The sequence below is a fragment of the Pan paniscus genome, chromosome 1 (assembly GCF_029289425.2).
Source record: "Pan paniscus chromosome 1, NHGRI_mPanPan1-v2.0_pri, whole genome shotgun sequence".
In the NCBI taxonomy this organism is placed as follows: Eukaryota; Metazoa; Chordata; class Mammalia; order Primates; family Hominidae; genus Pan; species Pan paniscus.
In genome coordinates, this window is record NC_073249.2 from 143,947,982 (window position 1) to 143,966,095 (window position 18,114).

Here is an 18,114-nt window from a genome sequence, read left to right on the forward strand (position 1 = left end):
TCCTTTTTAGGGCTGTGAGGGAAGGATCTGTTCTAGGTCATTCTGGTTTGTAGATTTTCATACTTACATGTCATTCTCCCTGCATATGTGGCTGTCCCTAAATTTCCCCTTTTTACATGGACACAAGTCATGTTGGATTGGGACCCACCTTAACGCCCTTATTTTAGCTTGATTAATTCTATAAAGATTCTATTTCTATACAAGGTCACATGTGTAAGTAGAGGGGTTAAGATTTCAACATATGAACTGGAAGGTCACAATTCAACCTATAACAAGCACTTTTCTCATTTTCATTTGGAGCGTAATTTAAAATTTTATTTTTTTGTGTAAATTCTATGGGTAATATAAATACCTATTCGGAACAATAATTAAGCTGGGTCTTCAAAACTGTATATATTTAAAATAACAAATGAAATTCCTAACAGATTCTATGGTTGTTTTAATCTTGACATATGTAAAGTTCAAATGAGCTTGGAATCATGATATGACTATATATTAAAAATGAGGAATTGAAAAGTTACCTAAACATTGCTATATAAGTTCATGGGCAAAGTAGACAGCTGCCTATGATGTGCAGGACCTGCTAGTAATTCCTCATGTCTCCAAAATCTGTATATTGTCAATTTCTGGCTAATATCTAATATTCCATGAAAAAAGTCCCTCACATGAAAATACATATATTGAAAGTAATGGGAGGTGAAGCCAATGGTTAATCACCAAAACTGTATTGCTACACTGTCACCTTGAAGTCCAATGTACCAACACCTTTCACCTGAATTGCTAAAATAGGGTCTTAACTGGATGCATATCTTAATTCCTTTATTTAGCAAATATTTGTGGGGCTTCTGCCAAGTACCAAGCACTGTCATAAACGTTTAGGGTATCTTTGTGAAGGAAAAATATACCTGTCCTTGCAGGGTTTATCTAGAAGGATATGGAAATGTCTTTTATTTTTTTGTCTCTTTCCAATTCATCATCTACAAAATATCCAGAGTGATCATTTCAAGGAGAATTCTGATCTTGTCACTCGCTACTTAAAACCTTTTCATAATTTTCGGTTGCTTTAGATTAAAATCCCAAAGCCCTGACATGGCTCTCAAGGCCCTGTGTAATCTGCTTCCTCCTTGACTCTGCCACCCCATGCATATAAGCTTTCTATCCCATCCACTCTGCTCCAGCCACACTACCCTGCTAATCTAATGGTGATGATGAACAAATCTCTCCTACACTCAGAGCATTTGTATATTTATTTCCTTTATTTTAGGAGCTCCCTTGCTTTTCAAATGTCCATTTCCAACCCATCGTTCATATCTCAGCAGAAATATCATTTCATGGATGCTTCCCTAATGCACCAAACCAAGCACAGTTTCCCTCTGAAACCTATTTATAACTTCTGATTTATAATAATTGTGAATAAGTATGTGTATAATGTCTAGAATAAAGATTATGTATTTTTATAATTTTCTCTTTATACTTAGCACGGTACTGGATAAATGGAAAGAACTCAAAACATATATATTGAATATAAGAGGAGTAAGGTAGAAGGGAAAAGAGAGAGACTACCCTGACTCTTGGTAAGGCAAAAATTAAACTGGAATTAACTTGAACAGGGATGGACACTAATTTAATGGGTAGAGGTTTGGGCCCTAGGCAGAAAACTGCAATTTACTTTAGTCAGCATTTTCCAAGTACATTCAAAAACAGGTTCATTCGAGGAAGTGCTTCTCCAAAACATGATGCAATGGTCAAATAAGTTTGTCTGCCTCTTAGATGGTGCCTATTAGAGTCTCCTATTAGGAGCTCTAATAATTCTTCTAGGAAAGAAACCTGTTTAACAAACCCCCCTCTTCCTCTAGAAAGCCTAATAGCATTGAAGAATACCTCCTTGGAAATACTGTTTTAAGGTATAACAAGTCTGTTCCACTCCCTTGTCTTTTTAAGCTATGTAGATGGAAAATCTCATTCTGCATTTTTTCTTATCTCAAAAAAAAAAAAAAAAAAACCTAGAGGCCTTACTTTTAGAGGTATTATTTTTACTTCCCAATCAAAAATTAGTATGTAAAATCAGGAGTTGTAGCCCCCTCTTTAGAATATAGTATTTTCATAATTTTGGATACTTGGTGCATCAATATTTATAAATTTGTAGTATCATAATAAGTGGCTGCATACTTTCTACCTAGAATTCCTTTAGCTTAATTATTGTGGTATAGACCAGGAGTCTCCAGATATGTTGAGCCTATTACTTGTGTATTTTTATATGTAACATAAATGTACCACTACACTTTTATATCATTTATTTTTTGAAACTTTCCCTAAAATAAAATCTTTAAAGATTCAGGTAAAATTAATATAATAAGAAGTCCTAAAATTTTCTTACTATTATTCAGAGGATCATTTTGCATCCACCTTGGATTACATGCATGCACCTCACCTTAGAGATAATTCTTAATACTATGACTGGACTAGAACTTGCCAGAGCATGATAAGACCTAGGAATAAGGAATTATTCCATGCACTTGAAGCTTTATTGTTTTCATTTACCCTGAAAATTACTCAGCTACAGTTTATTGGATGTGGCTTATTTAGGTGAGTAGAGAGAACTGAATTCGGAGGCTTTAAAGAAGATATAGGAAGGTGAACAAAAGATTTATCTTTATAAACTTTGTGTCGGGATTGAGGTGTTGCATAATTTACTATCATGATGGTATTAGACTGAGTCCTGTCTTTTTTACTTTGGCTTGGGACCCCAGGAGGGTACAGTTTCAAAGGTACACAGTTCTCCTAGAAGACTAGACTATAAAGCTGTCTGATGATTTAAGGCATGAATCTACCAGAAGTTCAGAAAATAGAAGTTACAAAGAACCAATTCTAAATTTTATTCTATTGTGTTTTACTCAGGGACAATCCTGAAGAGTAAGTTGTTTCAATACTCAGAACACTAACAATAGTGTCTGGGGCAAATCGACTTGTCATATTGTACAGACAACTTAGTTTGATCCTCTATCCTGGCAGAGACTACATTCAGAGAAACCCTTAGAGGGGATTCGTCACAGATTCATATGAAATCATAAGTTTGAAGCTCCTGAGTTCCAAAGTCATTTATCATTAGATAAAAGCATCATCATGATTTAGATGAGTAGTATTGCAGAATGGTTAGGAATACAGGCCTTGATGGAAAACGGAAATGGATTTGGCATTAATTTCCACATTAAACAACTTAAAGGCTATATGACCTGGGATAGGATATCTTAGAATTACCATGAAATGTAAATAACTGAACAATCCCAAGTATCACCTTGAGTGAAGCACTCAGCACAATGATGCTATAATTAGCACATAATAAATGGTACGTAGTTCTTATTATTATTTATATTATTTTTACTTCTATGGAAGAAATGAGAATAATCTGTGATCCATAGTGTTTTTCTATGTAACAGGACCCTAAATTTGCTCTTGACAACATTTCATATATATATCCACTTGACTGTATTAAAGTTAGCGACCATATGAAAGCTGACAACTTTGATTAAGGAATTTTCTATTGGAACTTGACTTAATCTTTTAGTTTGAGTGGAAAATCTGGTGGTGAGTCTTTTTCTCTTCTGCAATTCTGTCAAACACCGTGATCCATGGAGACAGAAAGGAGAATTAAGCCAAGGAAATATACCATAAGTAAAAACTTTATGGAATTGAACATAGAAGCAACCATGAAAGAACTGTAGGAAAAAAAAAATGGAATCAACACTGCAAAGCCAAATGACTCCTGAATTCTGTATTGGCTGAACTTGAGAGTGAAATACTTTACACAAATTAAAATTCTTAAGGAGAATGAGTTATAAATAACATACCTATCAATCTTGATTTCAAATGATATTCTAGAACATCTGAGTTCTAATGCATTTGGGACAATTGTCAAAGTTCTCTACTGGAAACTTGGTTTAAAATTTATCTGCAATAAATTTTATGGGTTTTATGTGTTATATTAGTCTAATCAGCTGTTAACCCTGCAGGGGCAAGGACTGGAATTACATTTGTCAAGATGAAGTAACTTGGAAGTGGAAATGATGCATTTGTCCTTTTTCTCCAAAGAAAACATGGATCTTTATAAAGTTATTTTTTTCTTTTACAAAATGGGACCCAGGTTCCATAATTTTATATGTTAAAGTAGACTCATTGATTGTTCTTTAGAGAATTGGGACAGTCTGTGAAACAGGCACAGAATGGAACAGAAATAGCTTCAGTAGAGATTTGATGTTCTAATTCATTCTCTGCAGAATTACAAATGCCCGTGCTTTCTATTGTGATACATTCCCCTCACCACACATATCTGCGAAAATCTGTGCAATATGTTTAGGAAAATAATATTCATTTTCAGGGTCTAAGAGATTCAGATTTCTTAACTCTTTATTATCCTTAAAAAATCAAGGCTAAGATGGACTCCTGAAGAAATTATTTTCTTAGCATAAAAGTATGGCTAACGGAGAACACATGCAAAAGTTTAAGCTTTTCCAAACCAGCATAACTTCCCATGCATGCAGCAAAGACTGGCTATCATCAAACACCTTTTTTTGGGAACAAGTTAAAAGACAGTGCACACTCAGCTTGCACCACCAGAACTGGCCATCTAACCAGGGTAAGCATTGGATTCATTATCCTAACATAACACCCTGAAGGCAAAATTGTAAGGACCTATGGATCATAACAAGATGGAGGTCACAGGAGAGCCATTTAACTCTATTCCTAACATAAGTTATTTATGAAAAAAAGATACTATTGAATTGTTTTTTGCATGAATGCTATAAAATATTTTTATTAAAAATAAAACAGCGATAGAAAAAAACACAAGGAGAGAGAATATCCCAAAGCAACCAAACACATTTAACAGAGATGAAGCCCATTCTATTTCCCTGGGGTGAAAATGTGTGGTTAAACATATGAGAAGGATATTTTACTTGGTGTATGTTACACATCATAGTAGCAACAGCAGGAGCAGCTACAGAAAACGGCCCATTAGTTTTTCCATAATAAATTCTTTTTTCACTGGCACACCCTTGGGATTCCTTGACATTACTTCAGTAGAGTTATTGGTGGATGGCTTCAATAACTGGAACTCTCACAATCTGATATGAACACTCTCCCCATCACTTTAGTATATGCTAAATATTAGGAAATTTGATTTTCAGGGCATTCTTTCCAAGGTATGTGATTCCAAAAGACAAATTTATAAATTCAAAATGCTCTTTATATTTTTGCATTTTACATTTGCATTCCTTTCTCAAATTAGCATGTCAAGACACCTATTCAATATAACTTTATCACGCTCAAGGAAGGACTAATGAATGAGAGTTAACAGCTCCCAGTTGCAGTCTCCAATGTGTCTAACTTATACCTAAGGCAATAGCCTCTGCACAAGGGAGTTCTTGGAAAATATGTGCCCTGAAGTATACAAGCACAAATGAGAATTGGATGGAAGTCTTCACGGAGCTTAAAAATTTTCAGCAATTAATTGTGCCAAGCACCAGGAAGAAGACAGGGTTCTTAATGATAAAAAGAAATCATGATTGAATCTGGAAGCCAGGCATTTTATGCAACATAGCAAAGTAAGTTTAACCAGAGAAATATGCAGCCATTTAAGGAAGAACACAGAGGAAATGTGATATGAGATCACCAAAACACTGCTTGAAAATGTTTCTTAAAGTTAGTGAGAGTATTAGACTTCATCTGACATTATGTCTTCTCTAAATGTTATAATAGGACTGAACCTAAAGAGGTAAAAATGACCCAGGCAGGGACCAACAGGTCATTTACACCACATCTCCAGATTCTAAGCCTAATGTTCCATTACTAGAGTAGACATCTCTCTAGGGAAGACATGGTAGCATATCTCTAATTCACAGGATTAATTTGTATGTTATTGCTCCCTTTTCAAAGACCACAATAGAATGAGGAGGGTGTGGCCAGAGAAATGACAACTATTAATAATTTCTATTTCAATTTTGCTATTTAACAAAGGAAACAACTGCTGAGAGACCAGGAACTTAGGAAAAATGTCTAACTGAGGGTGTAAGAGAAAAGGCAAACAAGAAAGGAAAATAGTGAATGTATTAGGTACACGGAAAGATAGATGACAGTTTCCCATTAAAAATTTGTTAATAAATTTTACAGAATAGATAAGATTTCTCAAGAAAAGGAAAATGAAAAGAGAAAGAATAACCAGGAAAATTCAAAGTAATATCATTCAATAAACATTTATTAAACATTTCTTATGGGCCACGCATAATACTGGATACTAGGTGCTACAAAGAGATGTCAAAGTTCTTGTTCTTAGAGAGGTATTAGTGGAGTGGGAACACAGAAATTAATCAAATAATTACACTATAATTAAACCCAAGTCAAGTGCTCTGTGACACGAACATGATTCTATGAAGGGTTATGAGAAAAGCTTCTGACCTAGCCTGGTAAATCAGAATTTCCTATACAAACTGATATTTGAGCTGAAATAAAGGACAAATAGGAATCAGGCTAAATAAATGAGCCAAAGAAAATGATGTCTCAACAGCTAGGGGGAAAAACTGTGTGAGATGGGGCTTTGAACCAGAGACTATATTAGCACATATTAAGAAGTTAGGGCCAGGTACAATGGCTCACACCTGTAGTCCCAACACTTTGGGAGGCCAAGGTGAGTGGATGGCTAAAGCCCAGGAGTTTAAGACCTGCCTAGGCAACATGGAGAAAGCCCATCTCTACAAAAAATACAAAAATCAGTCAGGTATGGTGGTGCTGGCCTGTGGTCCCAGCTACTCAGAGGCTGAGGCTGAAGGATAGACTAAGCCCCAGGAGAGGTCAAGAGTGCAGTGAGCCATGACTGCACCACTGCACTCCAGCCTGGGTGACAAGAGTGAGGCCTTATCTCCAAAAAAAAAAAAAAAAAAAAGGTCTTTTTAGTAGTTTCATTGCATTAATGACCCCAATTTATCACACCTTTATAAATCCATGCCCTTTTTCTAGTGCTTTACCATAATGACTCCACTTGCCATGTGACTTTCTTTGGCCAGTAGAGCAGTAACAAACCGGACCCAGGCAGAGACTCAGAAAAGCACATCCAGGCTGCTACTTTCTTTTCCTCCACCAGAAGAATCTGCATGGGGCTACCCTGCTGAATGAGAAAATGTGGAGCAGAGCATTTTTATCAACTCAGCCCCTTCCAGTTTACCCAGCCACTAGCCAGACACCTGGGAGAGCCCAGCCAAGATCAGCCAAGCAGTCTAGCTCATTTATAAATGGTAAGTAAATCCTGCTAAGCCCTCTCTTCACATCAGCAGAATTCCTCAGGTGAGTCCCAGAAAGCTGCCCAATTAATCCACAGATTTGTGAACTAAATAAATATTTAATATTTTAAGCCACTAGGATTTGTGGTTATGTTAGGCAGCATAAATATAACTATAGATAATGGATACAGTGGTAAATGTAAAAATGGATTGTACAGTCGTATATGATGTGCACAAGATGGAATAATTTTCAGGCTATCACAACAAGATAAACTGGCAGCTTGGATTAAGTGATAGTGAAGATGACAAAGGCTACCAAATCAAGGCAATTGGAATTTAATTCTCTAAGAAATGGTGAACTTTTAAATGCCTTAAACAAACAAATAGTGACATGAAAGAGCTTCTGCTAATTTAGGAAAATTAAATTGACCATGTTTGCATCAATGGATTATAGTAGGAGAGTAGAGGGACAGAATACTAGAATGAAAAAAAATTGGAAGAAAGAAAAATGATTAAATGCCAAGGGAATGTCTCCACCACATGATAGCTAATTGAACAGCCTCATTCAATGAAACCATTCTGAGGCCTATATTCAATAACATATTCTCATTCTTAAAAAGTTGCTAATTCTAGATGTTTGGAGCTTAATTCAATGCCCTTTTGACAGTCCAACCTCAATTAGTGGTGACTTGAGAATGGAATATAATCCATGGATTAAGGCAATGTTAAATTAGCTTCAAGACCCTTCTGCATTTCGTGGTCATGTGAACAAGAAATTAATATGAAGATATAAACAATTCAAAGGGTATAGAATCAGTTTTAGTACCCACTTTGCCATTGCTGGCAACAGGTTACTCCTTTCTGACTTTCCAAAATGTTCTCAATTCCATCCTTACAATCATAATAAAAACCATATCCATAATATAGACAAACACATTCTGTTTCCTCGGTAAGTGTTTAATCACCCAATGATATTCATGGGTATGTTATAAAATAGGAACTGTATAGGGCAGTAAACAATGGGCTTTAATCTTATCTCCATCTATCTAAAGCCAATCCCTCCACTTTTACAAAGATACCATTTCCTCTTGCTTGTTTAAGGATGTCATTCCAGGAACTCCTTGAATTCTTTGAATATCACTCCAGCAATACTTCCCTCTTCTTATGTCAATATTTTTCTCTCTTTCTCCTTTTCATTGAAATAGATGTACATAAATATATAGATATGTCTAAGTTCTTAAAGAAGTTTACTTGCTCCACTTTCCCTGTCTCTTATCCATTTATTACTTAGTTGTATTTGTTGAAAAACTCTGAGGGAATGACCTATTCTTGTAGTTTCTAATTCTCTCTTCCCATTGTCTTTTAAATCCACTCAAGTCAAGCCTTTGCCTCCCTCACGCCATCAACACTACTCTCTTCATGTTTGCCACCAATCAACAGCCACTCTCAGCAGCAATCCTACCTCCTTGATAGATCTTTTCTCATTTTCATTTAATACCACCCAATGCCTTGATGTTCATTCTTTCTCACTGGTTTCTCTTTCTCAATCTTGCTTAAGTGTTCTGTTCTTCTCCTCAGTCTCTTAAAGTTAGGAAGACTCCCACATTGTTTTTGGTCTCTTCACTTTCTCTATTCATGTCTTTGGTGATCTCGTCCAATCACATGAATTTAAATATAACCCATATGGCAACAACTCACAAATTTATATCTCCAGCCCTAGCTTTTATCCTAAATACCATATTTGTACCCCTCTCTAGTTAACTACCTACTTGAATGTCTAATGGACATCTCAAAATCAGTATGCCCCAAACTAAACACCAGGTGGCTTCCACATCTCAATTGATGAAAACTCCATCCAATTGCTTAGCATAAAAAATTATTATTATTATTATACTATTATATCCAATTATTATCATGATTATTACTAACCCTTGACTCTTACTTTTCTCTCATAATTTGTATATATCCAGCATATCCTTCTAATTGGATTCACCCTTTTCTTCTGACATTCTATTCTCAATACAGTAGACAGAGTGCTGCTTTTAGCGTTTAAGATGGATCATATCATTTCTCTGCTCAAAACCATCACAATGGCTTCCATTTTCATTTTCCTCCAGACTAAAAATCAAATTTCTTTAAAAGTATTAAATTGCCCCTTCCCCTGTACCTGAATCCAGTTACCTCCTGCCCTCAGCTCGTAATATGCTCTCCTTGCTTACTTTCTACTACAGCTATAAGCTCTCCTTACTTTTCCTTAAATTTGATGACCAGACTATCACCTCAAAAGATGTGCTCTCATTATGTTTTTTTTGCTTGGAATACTCTCTTTCCATATATATTCTCTCATGTGCGTCTATGTGAAGAGACCACCAAACAGGCTTTGTGTGAGCAATAGTGCTGTTTATTTCACCTGGGTGCAGGCGGGCTGAGTCCGAAAAGAGAGTCAGCTAAGGGAGATGGGGTGGGGCCGTTTTATCAGATTTGGGTAGGTAAAGGAAAATCACAGTCCAAGGTGGGTTGTTCTCTAGCGGGCAGGAGTGGGGGGTCACAAGGTGCTCAGTAGGGGAGCTTTTGAGCCAGGATGAGCCAGGAGAAGGAATTTCACAAGATAATGTCATCAGTTAAGGCAGGAACAGGCCATTTTCATTTCTTATGTGGTGGAATATCATCAGTTAAGGCGGGAACCAGCCATCTGGGTGTGTACGCGCAGGTCACAAGGGATATGATGGCTTAGCTTGGGCTCAGAGGCCTGACATTCCTGTCTTCTTATATTAATATGAAAAATAAAATGAAATAGTGGTAAAGTGGTGGGATGGCGAAAATTTCGGGGGATGGTATGGAGAGATAATGGGCAATGTTTCTCAGGGCTGCTTCGAGCTGGATTAGGGGCGGCGTGGGAACCTAGAGTGGGAGAGATTAAGCTGAAGGAAGATTTTGTGGTAAGGGGTGATACTGTGGGACTGTTAGAAGAAACATTTGTCATTTAGAATTATTTGGTGATGGCCTGGATATGGTTTTATATGAATTGAAAAACTAAACGGAATAAGAGAAGGAGAAAAACAGATATTAAAGGTCTAAGAATTGGGAGGACCCAGGACATCTAATTAGAGAGTGCCTAAGGAGATTCAGCGTAGTCCTGCCAGCAAAGATTATTTATTTACTTCAAGAGTTAAGAGTGGCAGTTTGGGGATAGCACCAGGAGATATCAGCTGTGATGGCTTGGAGAAACAGTGTAAACTGGCAGTGTAAACAAGCGCAGGGCATGTATGAGTAGTTGGGAATGATGAATAGGAGTATGACTAGACAGAAGATAGTAGGGATGACAAGTTTTTTGGGGCACAGTCCAAGTTGTTCTGGTGTCTGGAATGAGAGTGGGGCTTAGTAAAAAGGAGCGTCCATACAGGAGCTCAAATGGGCTGTACCCTGTAGCATTCCGAGGACAGGCCTGAATTCTGAGAAGGGAAAGTCTTGAAAGTATTGTCCAGTCCTTTTTAAGTTGGTGGCTGAGCTTGGTGAGGTGTGTTTTTAAAAGACCATTAGTCCGTTCTACCTTTCCTGAAGACTAAGGACCGTAAGGGATATAAAGGTTTCACTGAATTTCCAAAACCTTGAAAAAATGCTTGGCTGATTTGGCTAATAAAGGCCGGTCTGCTATTGGATTGTATAGAGGTGGGAAGGCCAAACTGAGGAATTATTTCTGACAGAAGGGAAGAAATGACTGCGGTGGCCTTCTTAGACCCTGTAGGAAAGGCCTCTACCCATCCAGTGAAAGCGTCTACCTAGACTAAGAGGTATTTTAGTTTTCTGACTCAGGGCATGTGAGTAAAGTCAATTTGCCAGTCCTGGGCAGGGAGAAATCCCCGAGCTTGATGTGTAGGAAAGGGAGGAGGCCTGAACAATCCCTGAGGGGTAGTAGAATAGCAAATGGAACACTGAGAAGTGATTTCCTTGAGGATAGATTTCCAGGATGGAAAGGAAATGAGAGGTTCTAAGAGACAGGCTAGCGGCTCATAACCTACATGGAAGAGGTTATGAAATGATGACAGAATAGAATGGGCCTATGAGGCTGGAAGGAGATATTTTCCTTGGTCTAAGAACCATTTGCCTTGTGTGGCAAGAGATTGATAGGTGGAAGTTTCAGCGGGGAAGTAGGTGGGAGTGACTGAAGGAGAAAAACTGGCGTGAGGGACAGAAGTTGGAAAGCTAGCTGCTTGTCTAGCCACCTTATCAGCATAAGTGTTGTCTAGAGCAATGGGATCTGACGCCTTTTGATGGCCTTTGCAGTGAATGACTCCAGCTTCCTTTGGAAGTAAAGCGGTCTTGAGCAGAGTTTTTATTAAAGAGGCATTAATGATGGAGGACCCTTGCATAGTGAGGAAACCTCTCTCAGCCTGTATAACAGCATAGTGGTGCAGAATATGAAAGGCATAGAGTCACTATAAATATTGATGCGTAGCCCTTTTGCAAGAGTGAGGGCTTGAATTAAGGCAACTAGTTCGGCTTGCTGAGAGGTAGTGGAGTGCGGGCAGAACGGTAGCCTCAATGATAGATGTGGAAGATACTATAGCATAGCCTGACTTTGCTGGTGAGTGGCAATTAGGCCTGATGGAACTGCCATCAATAAACTAAATGTGATCAGGGTGAGGAACAGGAAAGAAGGAAATATGGGGAAACGGGGTGAATGTCAAGTGGATCAGAGAGATAGTCATGAGGGTCAGGTGTGGTATCCAGAATAATGTGGGAGGCCCGATTGAAGTCCGTGCCAGGAACAATGGTAATTGTGGGAGACTCAACAAAGAGTGAATATAGCTGAAGGAGCGGGGGAGCAGAAAGTATGTGTCAGGTACGAGGAAGAAAATAGATTTTGGAAGTTATGAGAAATGTAGAGAGTGAGTTGAGCATAGTTTGTGATTTTTAGGGCCTCTAAAAGTATTAAAGCAGTGGCAGCCACTGCACGCAGACATGAGGGCTAAAACAGTAAGGTCAAGTTGTTTGGACAGAAAGGCTATAAGGTGTGGTCCCAGCTCTTGTGTAAGAATTCTGACCACACTAACCATGGGTAGGAAGGAAAGGAGTTGTTGTTTTGTAAGGGATTGAGGTTTGGGAGATTAGTCGGACACGATCAGCAGGGAGAGCACGTGTGTTTTAATGAGAATTATGCTGAGATAGGTAACAGATGAGGATGAAATTTGGGCTTGACTGAAGTAATGGGGGCTGTCTGTGAAGCCTTGCGGCAGTACAGCCCAGGTAATATGCTGAGCCTAATGGGTGTCAGGGTCAGTCCAAGTGAAAGCGAAGAGAGGCTGGGATGAAGGGTGCAAAGGAATAGTAAAGAAAGCATGTTTGAGATCCAGAATAGAATAATGGGTTGTAGAGGGAGGTATTGAGGATAGGAGAGTATATGGGTTTGGCACCACGGGGTGGATAGGCAAAACAATTTGGTTGATAAGGTGCAGATCCTGAACTAACCTGTAAGCCTTGTCTGGTTTTAGGACAGGTTAAATGGGGGAATTGTAAGGAGAGTTTATAGGCTTTAAAAGGCCATGCTGTAACAGGCAAGTGATAACAGACTTTAATCCTTTTAAAGTGTGCTGTGGGATGGGATATTGGCAATGAGCGAGGTAAGGGTGATTAGGTTTTAATGGGATGGTAAGGGGTGCATGATTGGTCGCTAAGGAGGGAGTAGGGGTGTCTTATACTTGTGGGTTAAGGTGGGGAGATACAAGTGGAAGATGTGAAGGAGGCTTTGAACTGGGGGAAAAGGCAGCAATGAGGTGTGGCTGTAGCCCAGGAATAATCAGGGAAGCAGATAATTTAGTTAAAGTGTCTCAGCCTAATAAGGGAACTGGGCAGGTGGGGATAACTAAAAAGGAGAGCTTAAAAGAATATTGTGTAAGTTGGCACCAGAGTTGGGGAGTTTTAAGAGCTTTAGAAGCTTGGCCATCAATACCCACAACAGTTATGGAGGCAAGGGAAACAGGCCCTTGAAAAGAAGGTAATGTGGAGTGGGTAGCTTCCATATTGATTAAGAAGGGGACGGGCTTACCTTCCACTGTGAGAGTTACCCGAAGCTCAGCGTCCATGATGGTTTAGGGGCTTCCGAGGCAATTGGGCAGCGTCAGTCTTCAGCCGCTAAGCCAAGAAGACCTGGGAAGGAGTCAGTCAGAGAGCCGTGGGCCAGAGTTCCAGGGGCTCTGGGAGTGGCTGCCAGGTGAGTTGACAGTCCGATTTTCAGTGGGATCGCACACAGATGGGGCGCGGCTTAGGAGGAATCCTGGGCTGCAGGCATTCCTTGGCCCGGGGGCCAGATTTCCAGCACTTGTAGCAAGCTCCTGGGGGAGGAGATTCTGGAGGAACACCTGGCCGCTGCAGTTCAGGTGTTTGGAAGTTCTTGTGTGCTGGAGATGTGGCTGGGGTTTGTCTCCCAGTGGAGGCAAGGAATTGCAACTTTTTTCTATTATTGTACACCTTGAAGGTGAGGTTAATTAAGTCCTGTTGTGGGGTTTGAGGGCCGGAATTTAATTTTTGGAGCTTTATTTAAAGTCAGGAGCAGATTGGGTAATAAAATGTATATTGAGAATAAGACGGCCTTTTGACCTTTTAGGATCTGGGGCTGTAAAGTGTCTCAGGGTTGCTGCCAAAGGAGCCATGAACTGGGCTGGGTTTTTCATATTTGATGAAAAAGAGCCTAAACACTAACTGATTTGGGAGAGGTCAGATAAAGAAAAAGGAGCATTAACCTTGACTATGCCTTTAGCTCCAGCCACCTTTTTAAGCGGAAATTGCTGGGCAGGTAGGGGAGGGCTAGTTGAGGAACGAAACTGTAAGCCGGACCGAGTGTGAGGAGGGGAGGTGACAAAAGGATTATAGGGTGGAGGAGTGGAGGCTGAGGAAGAATTGGGACCCAGCTCAGCCTGGGGAGGAGGGGAGAGTTCAGATGGGTCTGTAGAAAAGGAAGATTAGAAAGACTCAGCGACACTTGGGGTTGGAACTGAGGGGACAGGCGGGAGGGAAAGAAGGAGCATTTGGGAGGAATCACATTGGGAACAGAGACTAAGGAGGGAATGAAGTGTGAAAAATGCCTGGATGTAAGGCACCTCAGACCATTTGTCCATTTTTCAACAAAAATTATTTAGGTCTTGTAGGATGGAGAAATCGAAAGTGCCATTTTCTGGCCATTTAGAGCCATTGTCAAGTTTGTATTGGGGCCAAGCGGTGTTGCAGAAGAAAATAAGGCATTTAGGTTTTAGGTCAGGTGTGAATTGAAGAGGTTTTAAGTTCTTGAGAACACAGGCTAAGGGAGAAGGAGGAATGGAGGGTGGAAGGTTGCCCATAGTGAAGGAGGCAAGCCCAGAGAAAAGAGAGAGTAGAGACATGGAGGGAAGGGGTTTGGGGGTTCTTACCCTCCAGAAAAGCGGGAAAGGGGTCGGGACGTGGAAATAAGGGGTTGGGGTGTGGAAATAAGTGATCAGGGTGCAGAGATAAGAGGTCAGGGCATGGAAATAAGGGATTGGGGTGCAGAGATAAGAGGTCAGGGCATGGAAATAAGGGATCCGGGTGCAGAGATGAGGTTGGGGTGTGGAAATAAGGGATCGGGGGTTTCTTGTCCCCCAGAAAAGCAGAGAAGGGGTAGAGACAGGGAGAGAAGGGGTCAGGGTTCTTGCCCCTCTGCCAGAAAAGTAGGACTTGCCGCTAAGGGTGAAGGACCAAGGCAGGCATCCCTGCGTGGTCAGACACCTCTGAAACGTGGGTGATAATCAGAGAGGCATCCCTGCAATGATTAAACACCAAGGGAAGGCTGCCTTCCCGAGTTCATGACCGGCGCCGGAGTTATGGGTCCACAGATAAAACGTGTCTCCTTTGTCTCTACCAGAAAATGAAAGGAATTGAAATTAAGAGAAGGGAGAGATTGAAGGGTGGCGCCAAGATTGAAAGGAGAAAGTGGTTGAGGGATAGTGAGAGAGGTTGGAGAAGAGAGTAAGAAGAGGCCCCCTACCCGATTTAAAATTGATGAGATGTTCCTTGGGCTGGTGGGTCTGAGGACCCGAGGTCGTAGGTGGATCTTTTTCACAGAGCAAAGAGCAGGAGGACAGGGGATTGATCTCCCAAGGGAGGTCCCCCGATCCGAGTCACAGCACCAAATTTCATGCGTGTCCGTGTGAAGAGACCACCAAACAGGCTTTGTGTGAGCAACAGGGCTGTTTATTTCACCTGGGTGCAGGCGGGCTGAGTCCGAAAAGAGAGTCAGTGAAGGGAGGTAGGGGTGGGGCTGTTTTATAAGATTTGGGTAGGTAAAGGAAAACTACAGTCCAAGGTGCGTTGTTCTCTGGCGAGCAGGAGTAGGGGTCACAAAGTGCTCAGTAGGAGAGCTTCTGAGCCAGGATGAGCCAGGAGAAGGAATTTCACAAGATAATGTCATCAGATAAGGCAGGAACAGGCCATTTTCATTTCTTTTGTGGTGGAATATCATCAGTTAAGGCAGGAACCGGCCATCTGGATGTGTATGTGCAGGTCACAGGGGATATGATGGCTTAGCTTGGGCTCAGAGGCCTGACATATTCACTGCTAATTCCTTAATTTTCTTTGAATTTCTGCTCAAATGTCACTTCAATGATGCTGCCTTAACCTCAATATTTAATATGGCAATCTAACTCCCTCCTGCAAACCCTGGCACTCCTGATTCACTTTTCCCTTTCCTACTTTATTTCCTTTTTCCCTCTAACACTTATTATCTATGAATACACTAAATAACTTATTTATTATGTTTATTGTTTGTTTTCTGTCTCCCTCTTCTTGAATGTAAAAGCAGTGAGGTCAGAAATCTTTGCTCTGTTCAATAAAGTGTTCCCAAGAATAAACAAAGCATGCCACATAGAAGACACTAAATAAGCTATATGTTGAATGTATGAATGAATGAATGAATAAAGTGATGCTCTGAATTATTTAAAATGGCATGTCCCATCTCTGCCACAACTGAGCCCTATGTATGTGCTGTGAATTATTTCTGTGGCTACAATTAATGCTTTTTTCTTGGCTCTTAGAACAATTTTTGAATGTGAATTAAGACATCCTTGTCTCATTTTATCCTTTTTAATTTAATTGCCAACCATTACAGCTACTTCATTTGCAATATGGAGGCCTTGCCCTCATCAAATATAAAATGTAGGAATAAATGACAGTACTGAGTGACCTGTTGGATGTGGGGAATATACAGTGATACATAGGAGTCAAAACCTTATGAGTTAGATAGGACAGAAATCTAGTTGAGTGACTTACTCAGAGTTACACAGTGATCAGCAACAGAATGGGAGAATACAAGATTTCTGCTTTCTGATGAAGGCTATTCTCACTAGAACGAACTTACTGCTTATAGTCTAATTCAAAATTTCAGAGGTTACTGACTTACTTCCAGCAAGCTCAGACCCCTGATGCTACAAGCTCTAGGTTCTCCTGCTCATCACAAGTCCACTTCGGACAGTCTCCATGGTTTGAGCCCTCATCAACATCCCCTTTCGTCTCTCCTGATATATTCAAATTGAGGACACAAGGTGTTTGAGTCCTTGTATATTTTAGCATACCTTTATAATAACTAGCTTGGTGTTTGCATGCATGCATGTGCACATATACATGTAATGTGGAAAAATTCAAAGAAATGATGAATTCAAATAGATAATGAGGAATTGTCTATGGTAAAAAATGACTAACATCATACTGACTCTTTACTGAAAAGCATACTTCAACTCTGCTGTTGTACCTTTTTTCTTATATCTATCCTATATGAGCGCAAGTTCTTATATGTTATTTATATTTCACCTGCATTTTGTTCAAGAGTTGTTCTATGCTTAATGAATCTTATATATGTTTATATTTCACCTGTGTTTTATTCAAGAGTTGTTCTGTGCTTAGACAGTTCTATGCTTAGAGCCTAACCAGCTAGATTGCAGAATATTTCAGCTTTCTAAGCTGACCCCTGATTCTCACCTAAACACTGGGTTGGTTGGTACAGATGCAAAATTATGAACAGAAAGAAAACCTTAGAGTGAATGCAAATAAATGAATGAATAAACAAGATTAAGTACTGGACAATGCTCTTCACTAAACAATACTGAATGTCTGGCTAACGTAATAAACCCAAATGGTAAAAGGAGATGCCATTTCTTACAATAGCTTCTTTTCGATACTTTAGGTATTCAACATTTCAACAAATTTTAAACCGTTATCTGCTCTCATGTTCACATGAAATAAACTGCCCAGTAGATATTTATTTAAAGGGGAATATTGACTTCTGTCGAGGTTAAGCTATTTACTTGAAAGAATGGCATTCGCTGCAACAGTGTTTGAAACTTCTTCACTGTAGTGATTCTAAATTTCCCACCACAAATGTAAACTAGTACAGCCACCATGGAAAACAGTGTGGAGATTCCTTAAAGAACTAAAACTAGGACCACCATTTGATCCAGCAGTCCCACTACTGGGTATCTACCCAGAGGAAAAAAAAGTTATTATTCGAAAAATATACTTGCATGCTTATTGCAGCACAATTCACAGTTGCAAAATTGTGGAATCAACCCAAATGCCCATCAATCAACAAGTGGATAAAGAAACTGTGATATATGTATAAACATATATATATATATATATATATATATGATGGAATACTATGCAGCCATAAAAAGGAATGAATTAACAACATTTGCAGTGACCTGGATGAGATTGGAAACTATTATTCTAAGTGACATAACTCAGGAATGGAAAACCAAATATCGTATGTTCACACTGATATGTGGGAGCTAAGCTTATGAGGATGCAAAGTCATAAGAATGATACAGTGGACTTTGGGGACTTG